The 20683-nt window shown below is 43.8% G+C and overlaps 1 protein-coding gene across 4 annotated transcripts in view; it reads right to left on the bottom strand.

The window, feature by feature from the left end:
- The window catches only part of RAD51B (RAD51 paralog B), a 752909-nt gene that overhangs the window by 261003 nt on the left and 471223 nt on the right, over nucleotides 1-20683 (bottom strand). The gene's annotated exons all lie outside the window — the stretch shown is intronic.

Genomic DNA, 20683 nt, shown 5'->3' with positions numbered 1-20683 from the left:
AATCAGAGGCCACAGGGGTCTTCATGCTCCTGGCTTCCTGCTCCTTGATTTCAGAGTAGCCAAGGGGAAAAGGAGAAGACCAGTCACTAGGAATCCCAGTACCGAACAATCCTACCTATTGTCCCACCATCCCGTATGCTTCCTATCAGCAAAACCATTTACAGCACTCCAGACCTATCCCTGGCCCCAATCTCGTTGACTGTCACTCAGCCTAGGGTGGTTCTAGGGAAACTGCAGGCCAAAAATGAAGGATGCCTTTGTTTTCATCTCTATGATAGGATGGCATGTGGTCCTGAGTGCCAAGGTACTAAGATAAGAGGGGTGCTCAAAATGCCCAGATGGCTGGAGAATGAAAACCCGGAGAACAGAGCCAAGTTTGCACAGCAGACAAGGGCCACTGTGGCCGGGGCTGAAGTGGAGTCCGTGGAGGCCACAGGCAGCAGCGGAACTAAAGGGAAGCCATCCCCCGACTCAGCTGGTGGGAGTTGGGCAGCTTCCCAGCTGGAAGGGGCTCTCAAACACATCCCTGTAAGCCACCCATGAAAGACAGAGATGCCTTAAAAACAACAAACAAAAGGAGCTGCTAATCAAGAGGAACTTTAGACTTAAGAACGGGATTCAGTCATCCTTCCAGAAAGATGCATGTCTGGGCCAAGGCCCAAGAGCATGACATACAGCTGCTGTCCTCCTCTCTGGGGCCCAAGTTTGGAGGCACTGAAAGGAGAAGAGATTCACAAAGGAGGCAGATGGGAAGGCCCCCATACACATGCAATGCAGTTTCCACACAGAGTATTAGAATTCACCAGGTATAAGCAATCACAGTTGTAATCGGCTGATCGGAACTGAACTAGTGTTTGGAATAGGAAATCAGCAAAGACCACAAAACTCGTATCATTCCCTTTCCTCTAAACTTTGAAAGTTATAGCCATCTGGTGGTTGACGCACAGTGCTGGAAATCTTGGAACCGCCCCAGGTTCTGACTCCTCAAGACACCCCAAGCAAGGGCTTTTTCTCTGGTTGGTAAAACAAAGGTGTTTTGTATATATAGCCCAAATGGCCTCAATTCTTCTCTTCCAAGCTTACTACTTATAACCAGGCTATTTTGTTAACAATGGCTGCTCCCTCCATTTCTTCCCTAACACTTTCAGTACCCTCCCAATTGCTTTTAGCAATATTTTATCTTCCGCGGATTCTTCAGATAGAAAGGCTATGACATTATCACGTGACTCAAACAAAACAAGACAGTGGAAAACAGAAACAGTAAAAGCTTGATAATGATGCTGGCAAAATCCATAAACGGTGGAAAGGAACTGCTAATAAGACATTTTAGTTTAACTGGGCTTTGAGAACCATTTTTATAGAGTTGGGCTTTTTTTTTTCCTGAGAAGTCCAGCTGCCTTGGTTCAGGGAAAAGAGCGGTGTAACTGTTGCCTCGGCCACCAGACAACAGGTTGAAGACTGAAGGACCTCATAATCTGTGGAGACCCATCCTTCCTACCAACCTTGCCTTGACAGCTGGATGGGGCAGAGATGGAGCAAGAGAGTCTTCTCCCGCTAGACCTTCGTCTGCAACATGTTTTAAACTGAAGACAGCAGGGAAGCAGAACGATGGATTGGTTCTATCTTCTGCTTTAAACTTACAGGGATACAAAGCAACTGACAGGCTCCAGGGAACTGTATTTTGCTCCTCCCACTTATTTAGGTAGCATCCAAGCAGATGGAATGAATCAATCTTCATAATCAGAAACAGCTGCTGTTTATAACTCAGCCTTGGGTGCAACACCTTTCACCAGCACATTTTGTTTTAAACACCACATTTCTCCTCCACGATGCTGCTCTTCTATAGGAACCTGGGCTTTTGTGGACGAACAGCACTTAGTAACACCCACCAATGGACAAAATAATATTTGTTTGATTTCTACAACAGGAGTTGAAACAATAGAACTGAGTTTCGGTGGGTTGACTTGCTGCATTATAATATGTTTGGGGCCAATATCCAGTTACCTTCTTTTTTCATCCTGCCCTCCCTCCAAATGACATCAACATCCATGTGTAGAGTCTTCTAAACAGCACTGGTGCTATTTTAAGTATGGTAACAGTGGGGGGACAAGATGATCTTGAGCTGAGATAGCATAAGGATTGCAATAGGAACAGGATACCCTTTGAAAAGAGAATGCAAGCTCTTCCTAAGAGCAAGAATTCAGGATGTCCTAGGTCACTGCTGGTTGCATTGTCATTTATCACTGGCTGCAGGACATAGTGACCAGATTTCCTGGAAGTAGAAAAAGGCTTTTTTCCTGAATTTTCTCTTGACGTAAACCATTATCTGTTTGCAAGAGATGAGGGGAAAAAAGGCATACACGTATGTTGGAACCTCCAGCCTTTAAAACAGTCATTACCTGCTTCCCAAATGGCCTACTTATTAAGTCTCATTTTTTTATTTTGCAATTATTTCCTCTTCAGAAAAAGCTGCCTATGGGTAGTCCGTTAAAATTGATTTTGTCTGACTTCTTTCTTGAACAGGCCTCCTCGCTGTTCCTCCAACACGCCAGGCATGGCGCTACCCCAGGGCCTTTGCACATGCTGTGCCCTCCACCTGGGTTGCTGTTCCCCCAGATGTCCCCATGGTTCCTTCTTTCACCTCTGGGTCTCTGCTCTAATGTCACCTTCTCCGTGAGGCCTTCTCTGACTACCCTAGTAAATTGCAACCCTGCCACACAGGGTTCATTTAACTTTTAACACACTCCTATAGTTGAATATTAAAACAAAACAATAGCAAGTAGTGAGCATATTATGATTACAGTCCTTCACTCGATCACTCCTGCAAGTAAAATGCCAGCACTGAGTGTCAGTCGCTGGCCCCATTAAGACCTCTGACACTGAACACCACCCCGAGGATGACGTTCATCACCCTCATATGCTTCTCCACTGTAACGGCGCCGTCCTTCCTGATATGGATCAAAGTCCATTTTTTTTCTGTTTTACTGGATTACATGTTGGGCTGCAATTAACAGAGTTGACGTGGCACCAACACTACTCTGCCTTCCTCCACACTCACAGAAACTTTCTGGACACTGAGTTCCATCCATACAAAGATGAGGTGTACGGGTTGGAAAAGTGGGAGATGAGGAGGTAAGACGCAAGGGAAGAAAGGCCACTCTCTAAAGAGGTTCATCTCCAATATACTGTCTGAAGAGAGACGGGGCTCCCTGCTGGGAGGACAACGTGGCCGAAAACATCTCTTGACTGCAGTGTCTTGGGAAAGCCTCCGAGAAAGGAAGTGAAATGGCTCGCAATGGGGTTAAGGGAGAAAACACCAGAGAACAGGGTGGAACCTGATTCAAATAAGCAAGGCTGCTCACCACTCTGTAGAGTTTATTTTTGTTTTCAGACAAATTAGCTTTCCTTAGAGAGAAAGGTGACCTGCTTTTTCGAAAGAGTGCCCTCTTCCCTCTCACATGCAGCCGACTGGTCCTACCTCAAGTACCCAGGCCTACAACAGGCCTGACATCAGTATGGCGTTCTCCTCCAGTAACGCTGTAATCACATCTGTCATGCAGTTTTCTGGCTTTGTGGCTTCATAAAAAGCACAGGCACAGAGGACAAAAAAGTAGAATATTTAAAAATTCATCAGGTGATAAAAGGAAATCAGCTTTGGGTACCTGAGGGGGAAATAGCCCACAAAGTTTTGATGTGATCCTTTCCATCCTGAAGTTAACAGGGTATCTGATCTTACTTCTACCCAAAGGAAGATGCCAGAGGAGGAAGAATTTTATGCAGGAGACGTGTGGGCATCCTCATAAGACTTTACTGATTCAAAACTAATTTACTGGGGCTTCCCTGGTGGCGCAGTGGTTGAGAATCTGCCTGCCAATGCAGGGGACACGGGTTCGGGCCCTGGTCTGGGAGGATCCCACATGCCGCGGAGCGGCTGGGCCCGTGAGCCACAATTACTGAGCCTGCGCGTCTGGAGCCTGTGCTCCGCAACGAGAGAGGCTGCGATAATGAGAGGCCCGCGCACCACGATGAAGAGTGGCCCCCCTTGCCGCAACTGGGGAAGGCCCTCGCACAGAAACGAGGACCCGTCGGGCATGGCTGTGTTAGCCATAAATAAGTAAATAAATAAATAAATAAATAAAAATTAAACTTAAAAAAAAAAGTGACAGCTCTTATTTAGGAGGCAGGAATTTAAAAAAAAAAACTAATTTACTTTTATGGTCTTGAATTATAGAAAACAGGAATATAAACGAAAGAATGTCCATGTGTGACAATGGCTCCAAACTAACATAAAATATAGCAAAGTCAAATAACACCTTACAAAACATCTTCCATATTCATCAAATTATGTTTCCCTGTGATTGACATACATCATCCTGGTAAGTCTAAAAACAGTCCTTATACAACACTATGACATTCTATTGAAATTCTCTAAGCATCATAGGTAGAATAACCATATCCCACGATTATCCATTCTTTTGGTTGGAGGAACTAACTCTGTTAGTGTCCAATACCAGCGGCTCTGTGTCCAGTCCCTCACCACATCTCCAGCAGAGATCCTGACCCTACCATTAGCTGGAATGTTTTATAGCAAACAATACTGCATTGAAAGATGCTTCTTTAGCAGGATTTAATAAAAATGATTACTATCTTTATTAATATTGTTGTTGTTGTTAGGAAAATACTGTGTAATGTTCCAAGAGCAAACTGAGAACTCCATGCCCCTAGCATGGAGTGGCCTAGAGCAGCAAATCTCCAGGCACCTTTATCCACCCTCAGATTTTCATCTCCAAACATAATAAAAGTTAAATCTAGCAGGAACTGTTTGGCTTTATGATCTTGGAAGATACACTGTTGCTTAATGTCCAGCTGTATTCATCTTCTGCCCTTTGCCTCTCTCTACTTCTCTGTGATTCTTCTTTCTCCCGATTGGAAAATAAATGTTCTTTACCCTTGGGCCTGCCATTTTCTGCTCCAGGGCCCTGAATCGTGATGCTGGTGATGAGCGGTGACCTCTCTGTGGCTCATTTCACTGCCAGTACCGGTGCCAGTGACTTGGCTTCTACTTCAATAACTGGAAAGTGGGCAGCAGACACCACATTTGCTGAGGGTGCTGTGCCTCGCAAGCTTCCTCATTAGGCAGATGAAACAGAGCTGCCTTTCTCGGTGGAGAACATGAGCTATCTTATGCCCTCTTAGTGAATGAAGGGTCTTGCTGTAAGAATAGCTTTCCCAGTCCATTAGCAAGACGGTTCACTAAATAACCTGTTAACGTTTCTAAGAACTAAATGCGGAACACCAATCTTCAAGGGGCACAGGAACATCATAAAATAGAGTGACGCTGCCTCAAAGATATGTTCATAGGCCTCACAGTGAAATAAGTGGTGTCAGGATATAACGGCGAGGATTTTTTCCCTGTCTTATAAGCGCCTCCCCTCTTAATATTGTCTGTGAGCTGAGATCAATGGCAGCTTTTCCAATAGAAAGTGCATTTGGTTTCAATTCACTTTCCTAACAACAGAGGCTAACCCTTAGCAAGATGGAGAACATTAAGCTCCATTGTTCAGGCTGAGGATGGCTTACTTGGGTGGCAGGAAGCAGAACAGTCTTTTCTCTGGAGAAGAAAATGCCTGTGGGTAGCAAACCTTATTCCCAAACAGCTTTTTTTTTTTTTTTTCCTGTATGACAGTGAAAGAAAATCAAAGAAATCAATGAATAATCTCTAATCACAGAACTGGAAGGGGACCTCAAAAAATCATCATCTGACTCTGCCTCTCCTAGAAGGTTTTGTTTCTTAAATAATTATATAAACCCCGAGGCATTGTGATTTAATAAGGTCTAAGGGCACAGCAAAGTATTTCATAAATTATTTTAGTAAGCCCCTCATGGAGCCTTTTATTATCTTAAATAATGAGAAAATGAATGAGATTCTTTAGGATTTGGCAGCTTTTAAAATTTTAGATGGTGGTGAGCGGAAAAGGTAGGAATAGTATCCAAGTTGTGTTCTTGTGGCAAAAGAAAATACCTGTGCCCCTGGTTCATGTCTCAAATAACCAGAAACTCACTCTCCATGATTGTAATTACTCAGAAACACCCTGCCAGTTACATTCTCTTTTCTCTCACTGACAGAAAGAATGGCACATTGGATAGGCTAATACAATGGAAGAATTCTTTTTTTTTTTTTTTTTCATGTAATGTCTGAAACATTTATATTAACATATTTCCATACATATTTTACAATGGAAGAATTCTGATGCACGAAATGTCCTGATGAAGGGTCCTTCAGGAAAAAACAAAAAACAAACAAACAAAAAAACCACCCAAATGGCGAATTATGTAATTCTACCCTTGAGTTATTTAGAAAATGGTAGGGGGAAAAATACCATCCACTGTCTGTTCCTCGAGCACCTCCTATCAAGGGCTCTAGCCATTTAAAAACATGTTTCCTGGCTTCAGACTGGCTATAAATAAATTTAATAAGCATGAAAAAAAATCACTGCATCATTTACAGTTCTCTCTCAACTCCAGCTGACAAAAATCCACTCCAGATGTTTGTTTTGCAAGAACAACAGCATGAGGGTGAACTTCAATCTCAAGCATGAGAGCCCCAGAAGAAGAGGAAGTGTTTCAAGACAAAAGGACGGCAAGGTGGGCGGGGAGGGTGTGGAAAAACCTCGCTTGATACCGATTTCACAGAAACACGGTAATGAACTTATTTTGTGTGTAAGAAATCCAGTTTATTAGACTTTCCCCTGTCTCCTCACCCCTTTCAAAGCCGCAGGGCCTTGGCTGGTGAAGCCTGAAATGGATGTTTCATAACCTTTGCTTTTAAATTAAACAAATGACCTCAGATTTTGGAGAGGTTGTTGACTCAGGAGAAAGTATGCCATTAAAAGTGTGCCAGAAACAGATTTAATTGGTACAAGTCCCAGAAAGTGTTCGAAAGAGCACAGGCTTCCCGCATATAGATTTCAGGGAAATTACTCAAAGGCCGCACAGCTTTGTCAGAATTGGAGATGTGAAACAAGGCAGCTGAAAGACTCCGTATCAAAAGGGTAAATTCAATTCAGGAGATATTCATCTGATTACCTACGCCAGGCCGTGAATCGGATATGCTCCATTGTGCGCTCACGTTCAACCTGGACGGCTGGAGGAGCCAATGGCTTCCTTTTCCCTAACATATAATTAAGTTTTAAGAGACGATCGAGTTACAGATACAATGTTTTAAGAAATATTTCATTCAGGAGTGGCATTTACAGTGCTTGCCTGTTGCAAGAGACATTGTTCACTTTACTTCCTTGAGCCACGCTGGAGAGTGTGGGGATCAGGGCCTGGGGGCTTGGTGTTTGCGTTTCAGGCTACAATAAATGCTCTCTGTGCACCTGCCTGCAGGAAAAACCAGTCCAGCCGCCTCCTAAGACAAAAGGGCCCTGTATTAAGTGCTGAAAACCCAGACGTGAACTGACCCTGGCAAATTCCAGCTAGAAAAAAAAAAAAAATCAATATTTTCGTCCCGTCCGAGAGAAGCTGTCATGTAGGTTTCTGGATTTCCTTTCCCATCACCACTGAGTCTGAACAATGGTGACCTGTCAACAGAAGTCACCTCCTTTCTCATGAGTCTCCTTGCATTTCTAGATTCCTTTCCTGATGGCGAAATCCATAGCCCAGCACACCATCATCTGTCCTCCAGAAATCAGCACACACTCTCCCGCTCTTTCTCCGCCAGGCTCTTCCCACTGGAATCTTATTTGGGTCATTAAGGACATGCAAGTACATCCTCCCAAAGAGACAGCATTACTGACTTAACGTGTTTTTAAAGATTTCCCGAACACACACTTTCCACAAATTCCAGGTACATTTAATGGCAAGGATGTTTATCAGTAGGGCAGGCAAAAGATCAAGATTAGAGTTCCTCCATGCCCAGCATGGTTCCTGATGCCAGTTGGTCAAAGGCCATACTGGGTCATGCAAACCAATGACTTCTCCTGGGAGAGCTGTTCAGCTTGGGCTTGTTCTAATTCGTGTCTGGAATCAATCATGCTAGTCTCAGCTGATCTGTGCATTCTCATGAAGCAAAGAGATTTCTCACAAAATTTGAAATGCAACCAGGTGAGGCATGGGCAGTTTTACCCCGGGTCACAAATGAATAAACTAAGAAGGGCAAGGTGATTGCCTCAACTTGAGAGTGTAGCTTGGTTACAAAACCAGAAAAGGATCCATGAATTGTAACCTCCTACTTCTCTAAGCCAATCCTGAGTAGAGGGCAAGATGAATTAAGTAGTGATTTTGATAATTATTTAAAACTGCCATAGATAGTAAGGCTTTGGCTGCAAACCATTTCTGAATATATTTGGTGATAGAGAGCTAAACTTTAAAGGGTTAACAGCTTGCTCAAAGTTGCTTCAACAGCTTCTCCAAAATCTTGCCCCAAGGGGTGGGAAAACCAGATGATCAGCACAGGAAAGCCAGGTTCCCTAACAGGACCATTCCAGCGGGATGTGCTCAATTGTTTGTGTCTGGAGAGCACATAGGAACCAAGGGCAGTTTATCTGATTTGGTGCTCATTAAACAGCTGCCCCAGAAAAACAGCCACCCACCACAGGTGCTAAGCTACATGAAGCTACCCTGGCCAGCTTGGCAAGTTCTCAGTAAGTGTGGGGCTGATTTACAGCCTACCACTTCGCAAGTGGGTCTAACCCCATGGTGGAGGTTGGTTGTTGACTGATATAGAGGGCCCTACACACACTGTGATTCAGGACAGATTGATCAGGGAGTCCACTGTCTTTATGCCCTGATATCTTAAGATGGTGGCCCAAGCCACCACAAGATCACAATGATCTCGCCTTTCCTTGATTGCCTCTGACATAAAAAAATCTGTCTCCCTCAACCTGGCAATTCTCTAGGTGCTGGGCTGTAGTGTGACTTTAGCTGTTTCATGCGTGTGGGCCTCATTTTTCTTATCTTTTCCTGTTCTATCCACTGTAGTACAACACATACAGCCAGTTTAGACGTAAGGTTTAGCTCATTACAGTATGTAGGAATTCTAGGGTTCCAACCAGATAAGGCTGCCAAAAATGAGATTTAGCCTTTATGTTCCAGAGGGCAGAGGCCAAGCCTGATACTGTTCTTGTTACCCCAGAACCCCCAGCAAGCATTTCATATTATACATGTTCCATTTTGAATGAATGCACGATTGAAAGACTAGACCAATTCTCAAGTTTGAGAAGTTAAGTGACTTGCTCAACATAACACAGAGGGTTTGCGGCAGGGCTGGCCCTTGAACACAGGTCTCCTAATTCCAAATGTAGTGCTTTATCTACTATTAAAACACACTGCTTCTCTAATGTCCATTTGTAAGGAGATTTCAGGGGGCGTACAACCTCTCGCCACCCCCTTCCATGCCAGCCATAATAGACCTCCCACAGGTCTCCCGTGGTATCCTGCCTCTTGTCCATTACATGGGCTTTTCCCTTGGCCCGGAGCACCTTTCCCTCCTTTTCCTCCTCTTGGGAACTGCTACTGATCCTTCAAGATCCAACTCAAGTGTCTCCTCACTGAAAAGCCTTCTGAGAACACTCCCAGCCCCAAACCAGGGCTCCTATGTGCTTCCCCAGCAAAATCCCGACCCTAGAGCATCATAGCACACTCTGTATACACACATACCATGATTCCCCAACCACCTGACTGTGAGCTTTCCAAACAGCAGAGCCTTAGCTTCTGTCCCTGTATCCCTAGCCATCTGTCTAGCACAGGACCCAGTAGAGAGTCCTAATAAACACCTTTATGGTAAATCAGACTAAAGTACTTCACTCGCCACTCTTGTGTGAATGTGGGAGATTCCTCTTTCCAAAGCAGAGCTGTTGAGCCCCTGTTCTTTCCTCTCTGACACTTTCCCTGCACTGCCTACTGTTATTCATCAATACAGTCAGTGCAGGCACATAGTTAAGGCTGACTGCACTTGGTAGGAATTTTAAAGCATACGTGATATATCGGTGAGAAAGATCACAATGGCAGTTTCATGCTTCTTTTAGGTGAGTACAGGTCTAAAGCTTTAAATCATTCTTTGATTGTCTCTCTTGTAGCTGTAGGTGCCTCATTCGTTCATCAAATATTTAAGGAGTAACTACTATTATCAGGCACTATTCCTGGCTCTAGAGATCCAGCAGTGAACGAAAGAGACACAGATGCCTCTCCTCAGGGAGCTTACATTGTAACGACCCTAAGACAAGATTTTCTTGCTGATTTACCTTAATTTTGGACTATCATGTCAAAGTGCAAGCTATTTCCCTTGGTTCCAGTTGGGTCTCTGAAGGAGCAAGGCGGTTCTGCCTGGCTGGGCTTTGGCTCCCACCTGGGGCTCTGGCAGCCACTTATTCACTAATGTTGGTTTCCTGAGCTCTACCTTTAAAGATGTCAATGATCTATTCTATCTCTGGTCTAGTGGTCTCTTGGGGGAATGTTCTCCTTGTCACTCAACTCAGAAACAATTTATTTTGGTGCTTTTCCAGCCTCATTTATCTATACATTATATTTATTTATTCATTTATTTTTATTGAAGTATAGTTGATTTACAATGTTGTGTTAGTTTTGGGTGTACAGCAAAGTGATTCCGTTATATATACATATATATCTATTTTTTTCAGATTCTTTTCCCTTATAGGTTATTACAAAATATTGAGTATAGTTCCCTGTGCTATACAGTAGGTCCCTGCCAGTTATATATTTTATATAAAGTAGTGTGCATATACTACACTACTACTATACAGTGTGTAGTAGTACAAACTGTAGTAGTGTGTACTACTACACTACAAATTCCTAATTTATCCCTCCCCGCATACTATATTTAAAAACAAAACAAAGTTTGTCTCCTTAATGCCTGGCCCCCTGGGGTGTCATCCATCCTCTATAGCTGGAAGTAATACTCCTGGGAAACTTAGTTTCTCTTAGCTGCTGTTATGGGCCTATTAGATAGAAGGATGGCTGAGAAAAATCAACATCAGAACCTAAAAAGGCCTCAATGTCTTCTATTAAAACATAAGAAGCCCTCACACACACACACACACACACACACACACACACTTGCATTTCATCCGTAAAACTCAGACCCTCTCCTGAAGGTAGGGAGTAGTTTTGCTCCAGCATATTGTAAATTATGGAGAGGATGTAACTGATAGATACAGAGTTCTTCCTGCACACACTTCAGTTACCAGCTGCCATCTTGGCTTCTCTGCCTTATCTTCTCTTAAGCAGAGGTAAATGATGGCTGACCACAGGACAGACATATAGTCTGTGCTAACGGGCCTGCCATATGACCCGCTAGAGGAGGCGACTTATACACAGGTAAGCTTAGGCCTCATATCTCACCGGATAATAACTGTTTAGAGTAGGAAGTGAATTCTGAATAAACAGAAGAGACCTCTCTCCACCCTGAAGAGAAACTCTAGGGCTGACTGTGGGCATAACAAAAATTAGATCAAAGAGGAGCCAGAACTGGAACTAGAAAGAAAATGTTTTCAAATGTTTAAAAAGAAAAACAGGGCTTCCCTGGTGGCGCAGTGGTTGAGAATCTGCCTGCTAATGCAGGGGACACGGGTTCGACCCCTGGTCTGGGAAGATCCCACATGCCGCGGAGCAACTGGGCCCGTGAGCCACGATTACGCGCTCCTGCGCATCTGGAGCCTGTGCTCCGCAACAAGAGAGGCCGCGATAGTGAGAGGCCCGCACACCGCGATGAAGAGTGGCCCCCGTTTGCCACAACTAGAGAAAGCCCTCGCACGGAAACGAAGACCCAACACAGCCATAAATAAATAAATAAATAAATTTAAAAAATAATCTGTTTGTACTTAAAGAAAAATAATATGTTGGCTTGAAGGCACGGACTAGCAATAGGGAGGTAATACCAAAAATCTGATCTAGAAGAAGATGATTTTGAGAATGGATGTGACTGGAGGGACTGACAAAGGTACACAGACCTCTGTGTTTACTAGCAAACTAATTAAAAATACTTGCTCAGTTGGACACAGTTGTTTAACTAGATGTTATAGTGGGGCACTCACTCCATAGGTACACCCTTCTAAAGGAATCTTATAAGGGGAAAATGCCCCTTATCCATGGACCCTACTGAAAGGATAGGTGTACTGGCCAGGTTTTTTATCATACGACTTCTTGGCATTGGCTGATTAGACCAAAATATAACCCAGCCACGGAATTAGCAAGTGTGAAAAGGTAAATTGGGCCGATCAGCTTATAAGGTCAACATTCAGTGCCATGGAAAGCTGAGGCAGATATGAGAAAAATGAAGAGAATGACCTAAGTTTAAACCTTTCCAATTTCCATGTAATCTGGCTGTACTTTACTTCCTATTTGCACAAAGCCATGAGAATGCCAACTTATCCTTACAAAAGAACTCAGTGGATGAAAATGTAAGTTCTGGAGCCAGACTCTCTGGGTTGGAATCCTGGCTCTGCCCGTAATTGTGTTGCTTTCTAGGACTCAGTTCCTTCATCTAGAAAATGGGATAATGATTACCATCTGCCTTAGAGGGTTGTTGTGAGTATTAAATGTGATAGAGGATGTACAATGCCAGGCACATGATATACGGTCCATAAATGTTAGCTACAGTTATAAGTAGGCCTGACTTTTTTTAAGCAAACTTGAGTGGCTTTCTGTTTCTTGCTACCAAAACAGCCCTGAAACAGTCTAGTAAATACTCTCTCCCAGACATGAGACAGAGCCTGCAGAAAACACCGCTGGTGACCCAGTGGAGGCAGGTGGCCGCCGTGAGTCTGATGGTATCCCTTCTACATGCCTATCCCCTCTCTTAGGGTATTACCTCCTTGAGAGCTCAGATGGAGACATATTCATCTTGGTGGTATTCCTATGCCTAACATGGACAAGAGACTCAATGAATAAAGAGTGGTTCTCAAAGTGTGGTCCCCAGAACAGCAGTATTAACAACTCCTGAGAATTTGTTAGAATTGCAAATCCTCTGGCCCCTCCCAAGACTGACTGAAACTCTGGGAGCGGGAGCCTAGCAAGGTGTGTATTGATAACCCCTCCAGGTGATTTTGATGCATGCTGAAGTTTGAGAACCACTGGGATGAGGGTTCTGTTGGGGAAACACTACCACCCCATATCCTTGACTGAAGAACAGCCCTACTCTATCTAGGGAGATCATTCACCTTTGAGCATGTGGCTTAGGAAGAGATGCACATGGAACTATAAGGGAGGAAGGAGAAACGCTCCCAGCCAGTCGAATAGGTCTCATCAATCATGTTGATCAAGGAAATGACATGTTACCAATGGCTCATCCTCACATTCTTCTCACAGAGGCTTCAGGAAAAATCATCGACTCCCTAACATGGCACGCCAGATGTCCATGATCCACACTGCTGACTTCTCAAGTCCCACCCCCTGCATTCCCATACGTGCCCCCTACACTCCCAGTCATAAGGAATGACTGGTAGTTCTTCAAATGACCATGCCCTTGCCACCATATCTTTAGTAATGATGTATCCTCTATCTAGAACATCATTTCTTCCATCTCTGTATCCTTAGCACTAAGTGTAGTTCCTGGTGCATAATGGGTATCCCATTTCCCTAAATATTTGATGAGTTCATTGTCTCCTTACCTCCCATATCCCCATCCCTAAGCCATCTTACACATCTCATCTCGACAGCCTTCAGAGTACATATTATGATCATTCTATCACAAAACCTTAATTCAGTCTGGCATTCAAAGTCTGGCCCCGATCTACTTCCAAATTTATTGCGCATGACCTCCTATATTTACCCTAAAACCCCAGGCAAATGGGGCTCCTTTGCTGCCTTCCCAACATATGCTACATTTCCCTACAACACAGATCCTGTTATTTACTGAGTACCCTCTAGCAACTAGGGGATACAGGGGTGATCAAGACAAAGTCCTTGACCTTGAGAAGATGATATGAAAGCAAAGGAGGCAGACCATAAACTCATAAACAAATAAACTTATAAAATCAGGTAGTGATAAGGGCAATGAAGAAAATCAAGTAGGCTTAGGGGATAGAGAAGGCTGGGATGGAGGTAGTGGTTTCATCTCAGATAGAGAGGTGACGGAAGACCTCTCTGAGAAGATGACACTTGAGTGAGACTGAAGGTAGTGAGGCAACAGGTCAAGGGGAGTTCTGGACAAGCGCTCCAGTCAGTGGGAAGAGCAAGTGTGAAAGACCAGAGGCAGAAAGCCCAGAGCCTAAGGAACAAGGGAGTGGGCTGTACAGCTGGAACAGGTTTGAAGAGGAGGATAAAGATAGGAGATAAGGGCAGAAAAGGCCTATTTTGAACTTAATGCCTTAGTTCTCAGCATTTCCTGACCTTTCCTCTGCCTATTGAAATCCTATCTATCCCTCAAGGCCTATCTCTTACACCTTCCTCCCTGGACCCTTCAGATCTCCCCTTGCTGAAAGAGAAGTTCCCTTCTTCCTGAATCCCGGAGACTTTGGTCCATACCATACTTGTCTAAAGCACTGCACACATTCTACCTAATACTGTTCTTCTTTAGAATGATTCTCAAACTGCACCATAAATATCTTGAGGGCAGGGACCGTATCTTGCTCATTTCTGGATTTCCGGTAACATTAACATAATGCATATAGTAGAGGCTCCACAACTCATGAAATCATCAGGCTGGAAGGCACTTAAAGGTCTCCTCATCTAGCCAAAAAGTGTTTTTTTTGGAGGGACCATAGCTCTAAAACTATGCAGGAATAGTTGGAAATATGCAGGAATGCAGCTAATGCACAGGAAAAGTCAGTCTGACTGAATAAAATACAGTTTAATATAGTTTTATCGAGTGACTTATCAGAAGAAGGAAGAAAAGCAAAGCCCTCAGAGACATCCAAACCTAGGTCGGAGCTCAGCTGGACTGTCATTGGGCCAGACCACCTTGCCAGACCTTGTTACAATCCTCCCCAAATCCTAGTAAACATCACCAATGCATTCTGAAAGTCTTTCCTGCCACATAACAACACAAACTAAGTTATCCCCTGGCGCCACTCCTAGAAACCAGCCATTCTTTACTTTATGATTGCTGACCTGGACGCCTCTCATCTTTGGTATAGAATTCTCTTCGATGATGTAAACAAGGATCTCTTCTCAGAGAATCCTTTGGATTTGAAGACCTCCGGGTTCACACCCCCTCTTGGCATCCCATTCTCTGGGCTTCCAGCCCTGCCACCTCTGTAGTTGAAGCAACTGGCAAAACTGGCTTTGGTGTTCTCGTTCCTTCTGCCTTCATGACACTGAGATGTGAACAGGAACATGTGTAGACCTGGGAAATGAGCCAGTAAATCCTAAATAGTGAAGAGGTCTGAGGGTGAGGGGAAAAGACTTTCAAAACAGCTAACCCTGCCCTCCCACGAACCGCCTCAAAGACCGCTTCCCGAAGAAAACTTCTGGCTCTCATCTCATTTGATCTTAATGCACCTCCTGCTTCAAATGTGTCTCTCTGGCAAACTCTCACTAGCAAAACAGAACTCCTGACCAAGAAATGCTTCCTGGTGCTTGACTTCACTGTTCCTTTCTCCTTTTGATCCCTTGGCCGTGGTTCTATTGCCCGCTGGCCTCTCGGCTGAAAATCCTCAACAAGTTCCTCTCCCTTGTGAGATCCACAGCTTTTCAGATGTTTGTGGGCTGTGCCCATTCCCTGCTCAACTCTAGTGGCCCGCACCTCACATAACATTTAGGCTTTCTTTAGGTAAATGCTACAGGGTTTGGGTGGTATTTCAATCTTCTACGCTTTTTCTATAAATTAGGCCTTTCATGGCATCTGAACCGTTGCGGGAAGTGGTATATACCCAGCTAAGGGCCATGGATTCTTAAATACTAGGGGGAGTGGGGCACGGGTAGGTGTGTATCCCCTTGTGAATAGAAGCATGTGAAGTTGTGTGTGTTGATATGTGTCTGTGGCTTTGGAATCAAAAACTGAAAGGTCACTAGGACACAAGTATTTTTATCCCAAACTCCCTCCTAAGAGGCAGCAGTGTGCAAATCTAGGATCTCACGGGAGGGGCTCTGGCTTCTGTTCCCGGCATCACCACCTCTCACTTGCTGTGTGGCCTTTGGGCAACTCCCTTCTCGCCTTCATGCTTCACTTGCTTGAGGTGGATTAAATGATTCATCACATTAAGACATTTTTAAATACTATGGAAATGCTAATGTTCACAATGTTGATCATCATTGTTAATATTAACCTTGAAGTCACATGGTGACATTTCATGTTTTCAAAGCACTAATTGTAACCAACCTGCACCATGCCCCCAAGAGGTGGATTTTTACAGCTGCTCCGCCCACACTCATTTGCACAGGGTCCTACCCAAACCAATGAACATTTAGTTTGAGGTTGGGCTATGCAGGGCTTTGGAGCCAAAGTGTGGACAGAGTCCTGCTAACTTGACCAAACTACCCCAAAGTTTGTGGTTAATGGATTACAAATTTGGGTAATGCTGGACAATAAATTACAACTATAATAATAAAGCTGAAAGTACACACAATTTAAGCAGAAACACCAGTGTTTTTTATCGGAAATGAAAGAAACCATTGATCATAGCAACTGTCTGAGATTAGCAGGGAGCCACATTTTCAAACATCCTGCAGTAAATCCAGAGCAGATCCAGCTGGAAAGCAAGAGTGGAAATAAAACTTGAAAATTCACACCACGCTTTGAAGTCTGCCTCTTTCACAACCATGAGTCCCTGATTCGTCCCAACCATTCTGAGCTCTTCTTGCTTGTTGAATTTATTTTAAAAGAGACACAAGCCACGCACTTGCATATAATCTATCAAATGGACTCCAGCTTTTTGCAGGGATGGTTTGTTAGGGAATATGAATCCCAAAATACCTTCTCTTACACATGAAATCAGCCATCAGTTCTACTGGAATAGAAAGGCTTCCGATACTAAAACTAGAAACCATTCTTGGTTCTAGTAAATACTACTTTTTCCTCTTGTGTTCTTTCCTTGACCCATCCAGGCACTTTTAATTTTTAGTTTTTTAAGGCTATCATCTACCAAAAACTATTACTACAGATAAAAGGATATTAAGTGCCACCCTAGGCTCCTAAAATGGGCGCGTCACCACGCTGAAGTGCCTGCTATCCCAGTAAATTATCTGAGGAAGGATAGCCAATGATCTAGGTTGAACGAAGCTTCGATCTTGCACAGGGCCCACTGTCACCGCACGTCAGTCTCACCTACCAACTGTGCCTGGGTGGACGGGGGCTCAGCCAGTCCTTTCTGCTCAAATCCCGGGTGACCTGAGAATAGGACCTGGTGTCTTAGGCCAGCTGGACTGTTAGATCCTTTCTCTACCGATCACTAGAGGCAAAGAGGCGTTCTCTATGACTGAGATCCCATCATCCTTGGCATCTTCGATGACCACCAGGAAGAAATGTCAAGGGCATCTAAGAAACATGTCCTTGGTCACAGAACAGTCACAATAACCTAGTAAGTAACCAGACACTGAACTTCATAATAACCTACATGCCTGAGTTTCTGTCAACAGAGCAAAACACCGAAGAAGAAAATAGTTTGACACACGGTGCCTGGTCAAGAACAATGTAGATCATAAAGTCAAAAATCCTGATTTCTGCCCTTGGGTTCACAATATAACTTTGGTCAATTTGCATAAGTCTCAGCCGGTCCATTCCCCCACATGAAGAAAAGAATGTTTGTGAAAGGCATGCTGAAAACTGACAAGCACACTTGCACATATGAGGAGTTATTTTAACTAAATAGGAAAAATTCCATTTGCCCTCTCATGCCTTCCCAGGACACAAAGCTTATGGGTAGGAGCAATGTCGGGAGAGTCCTCTGGTGCCCACTTCTCCCTTCTTTGGCTCTCCCAACTGGGAGCTGAATAATTCACTGGGGGAATGAATCCTCGAAGGGAATCAGACCGTGGACCCTAGCAGTGAACGTGGGTCTACATAATCCAAGCAACAACCCAGGCACAAATTTAATAAGGAAAAAAAGCCCCAGCAACACAAAAACAAAGAACTCTCAACTTTACAAACACTGGGAGGGCAACAGCTGGTCAGCCGAGATTAAAGGAGCGTGAGAGAACACCTCCCCATCTCCTGCCTTCTCCTCCCCCGTCGAGGTCCCCGCAGCCAGCCAGGGCTCGCTTTTACAGCCCTGTGCAGATGACCTTGTTCCAGCTAAGATAGGAACTCTTTTGATCTCAGCAGGGGGATGCTCTGGGCCTGCAGCTGGCAGATATTAATAGTACAGGATCCGCTGGTGTGGAAGAGATCTCTCAGTTGGGCCAGGTCACTCGTATCCCCTGCTCTGAGTCAGAGAAGAAGGAACTTCATTTCCCCGCATCAGCCCCTGCTGGGTACTTCTCTCGGGTCAACTCAGATCATTTTCTCACTGGCTGCTCTCGGTCGCTTGTTCTCACCCCGCAACTGTTTTCAAGGGAGCGCTCTTTAAGCCATGCCCTCTGCTCTTGCAGCTGAAATCTATTACAGGACAGGGTGAGCCTTGGGCTCAGCCCATCACAGTGTTTCTCACTCTCACCGGCTTGCACACACTTCTCGTGTACATGTTTGTGTGGCAGAGAGGTAGAGAGAGCAAGAGACAGACAGGCAAGCCCAGAAGTGTTCACAGAGAGAGAGAGAGAGACAGCAGTGTGGGGAGAGGGGGCTGTTAGAGGTATGCCGATGTATCAGTGCTAAGATTTCCGAGGATCCTTTCCATTATGTTTAATCTAGGACGACAAGGTCACTCTTCCCACCCTGTAAATCAGAATTTTAAAACCCCATCACCGAGTGAACACTCCCGACCTTCAGACCCACATCACAATCTTACAGAGTTAGAGCTAGAAAAGACTTCAGCCATCTTATATTCAACCAATCTGTCATTTAACAGAAAAAACTGAGGCCCAAAGTGATTAAAAGAGCTGCCCAAGATCACAGAGTTAAAAACACAAGGGCAAAGCTGATGATACAACGCATGCGTACAACAACAACAGAGAGATTTATACATTTTAATCATAGCAACATTAACAACCACTGCAGTATATTTGAATAGGTATAAGTGTTCTAAGAAATTTTTTTTTTTTCATTCACTGGTAAGGAACTTCATTATAGGTTTCAGAAAAAAAAATTCTATACTCTTTATCTGCTTAGCTATGGAAGGAAAAGATCTAGAAAACTCAATTGCTTCCATTCTCCCTTGGGTTTCATAATAAGAAAAAGTTGTCTATGGATGAGCTGGTAGCTCTCCCTTGGCCATGAACAGGACTTTGCCATTTTTTTGAAGCGGTTACACTGTAGCCACAAAGCAATTTCCTTTATATCTGTTTTGCTCCTCTTCTTTGTTTGAGATAAACCAGGAAGCCAGGACAAAGAAAAGTACTCTTACTTATTGGTTTTCAGATAAGGAAACAAGATATTCTCATCTGGTCTCCTCCTTGGAACTGAATAAATGTGTATGTGTGTAATACTTATAATAATAATTTTTAATCACGTTCATAGGTCTTTATGTGACTCTCATGGTTCACTGTTGTTACAAAGCATTTACTATGGTATTGGTTCAGCATTTATTTACTGCCTACTATGTGCCTAGAACTTTGCTGGTCACTCAGGCGCAACATGGATACAAAAAGAATACAAGAGAGCCTGTGGCCTTAATCTGGTGGGGAAACCATGAAAAGTTAATTTTTTTTTTTTTTTTAATCTTTTCTGTCTATTGCTGATCTGGTAGAAGGACCACAGAGGAAGAAGAGAGAGTGAGACCAAGGCAGACTGGAACAGGCAAGGAGGTTTTGTGGAAGAGGTGGTCTTTTTTTTTTGAATTTTATTTTATTTATTTTTTATACAGCAAGTTCTTATTAGTTATCCATTTTATACATATTAGTGTATATATGTCAACCCCAATCTCCCAGTTCATCACACCACCAACCCCACCACCACCATTTTCCCCCCTTGGTGTCAATACGTGAAGAGGTGGTCTTTAAATAAACCTCGAAGGATTGGGGGGATTTGGGAAGAAAATAAGAGGTAGAAGTGAAAAAGGGAAATGCTGTTCTAACAGGGTGAGCTGCTGTCTGCAGAGGCACGGAGCCAGGGCTCAGGAGAGCAGGCAGAAGGTCAGCATACTTGCTGGAGGAGTTTCACAGAGGGTGAAGAGGAAAGAAAGGACAAAGAGTTAAGAAGCATCAACTTAATCTAGCGTATTTTTAGGGAAACTGATCCACACAAGAGAAAAGAAAAAAACCCTGATTTTCAGCATTTGCTGATTTCCATGGTGTAAATACTTCCACCCTGGTTGACTGCAAGCTAACAAGCCACAAATTCCTGAATATTTTAAAATCAGCTTGTTGATTTTTGCCCATTCTCAGGAAATGGGCTAAAACAATTTCAAGGTTCCTGAGTAGGAGAGTGACACAGTGACACAGTGAAGCCAGAAATGGGGAAGTTTAATTTGGTAGTGTAAGATGCATGTGGTAGAGGCTGGAGTTGGGAAGGCCATTTTGCAATTTATTAACATAATCCAAGTGTGAGTTTTTAATAAGTCAGCTGATCACAATACAACTTACAAAAAAGAGGGGACAGATATATTTGGAAAGGACAACCAAGTAGACTTGATGATGAAAGAAGTGTCTGGAGGGAACGAAAATTGACGATTCAGCTTTTCAGCGGGAAAAA

Source organism: Balaenoptera acutorostrata, chromosome 3 (genome assembly GCF_949987535.1).
Source record: "Balaenoptera acutorostrata chromosome 3, mBalAcu1.1, whole genome shotgun sequence".
Lineage (NCBI taxonomy): Eukaryota > Metazoa > Chordata > Mammalia > Artiodactyla > Balaenopteridae > Balaenoptera > Balaenoptera acutorostrata.
The sequence above is the reverse complement of the archived record's forward strand: the minus strand, read 5'-3'. Positions and strand labels throughout refer to the sequence as shown.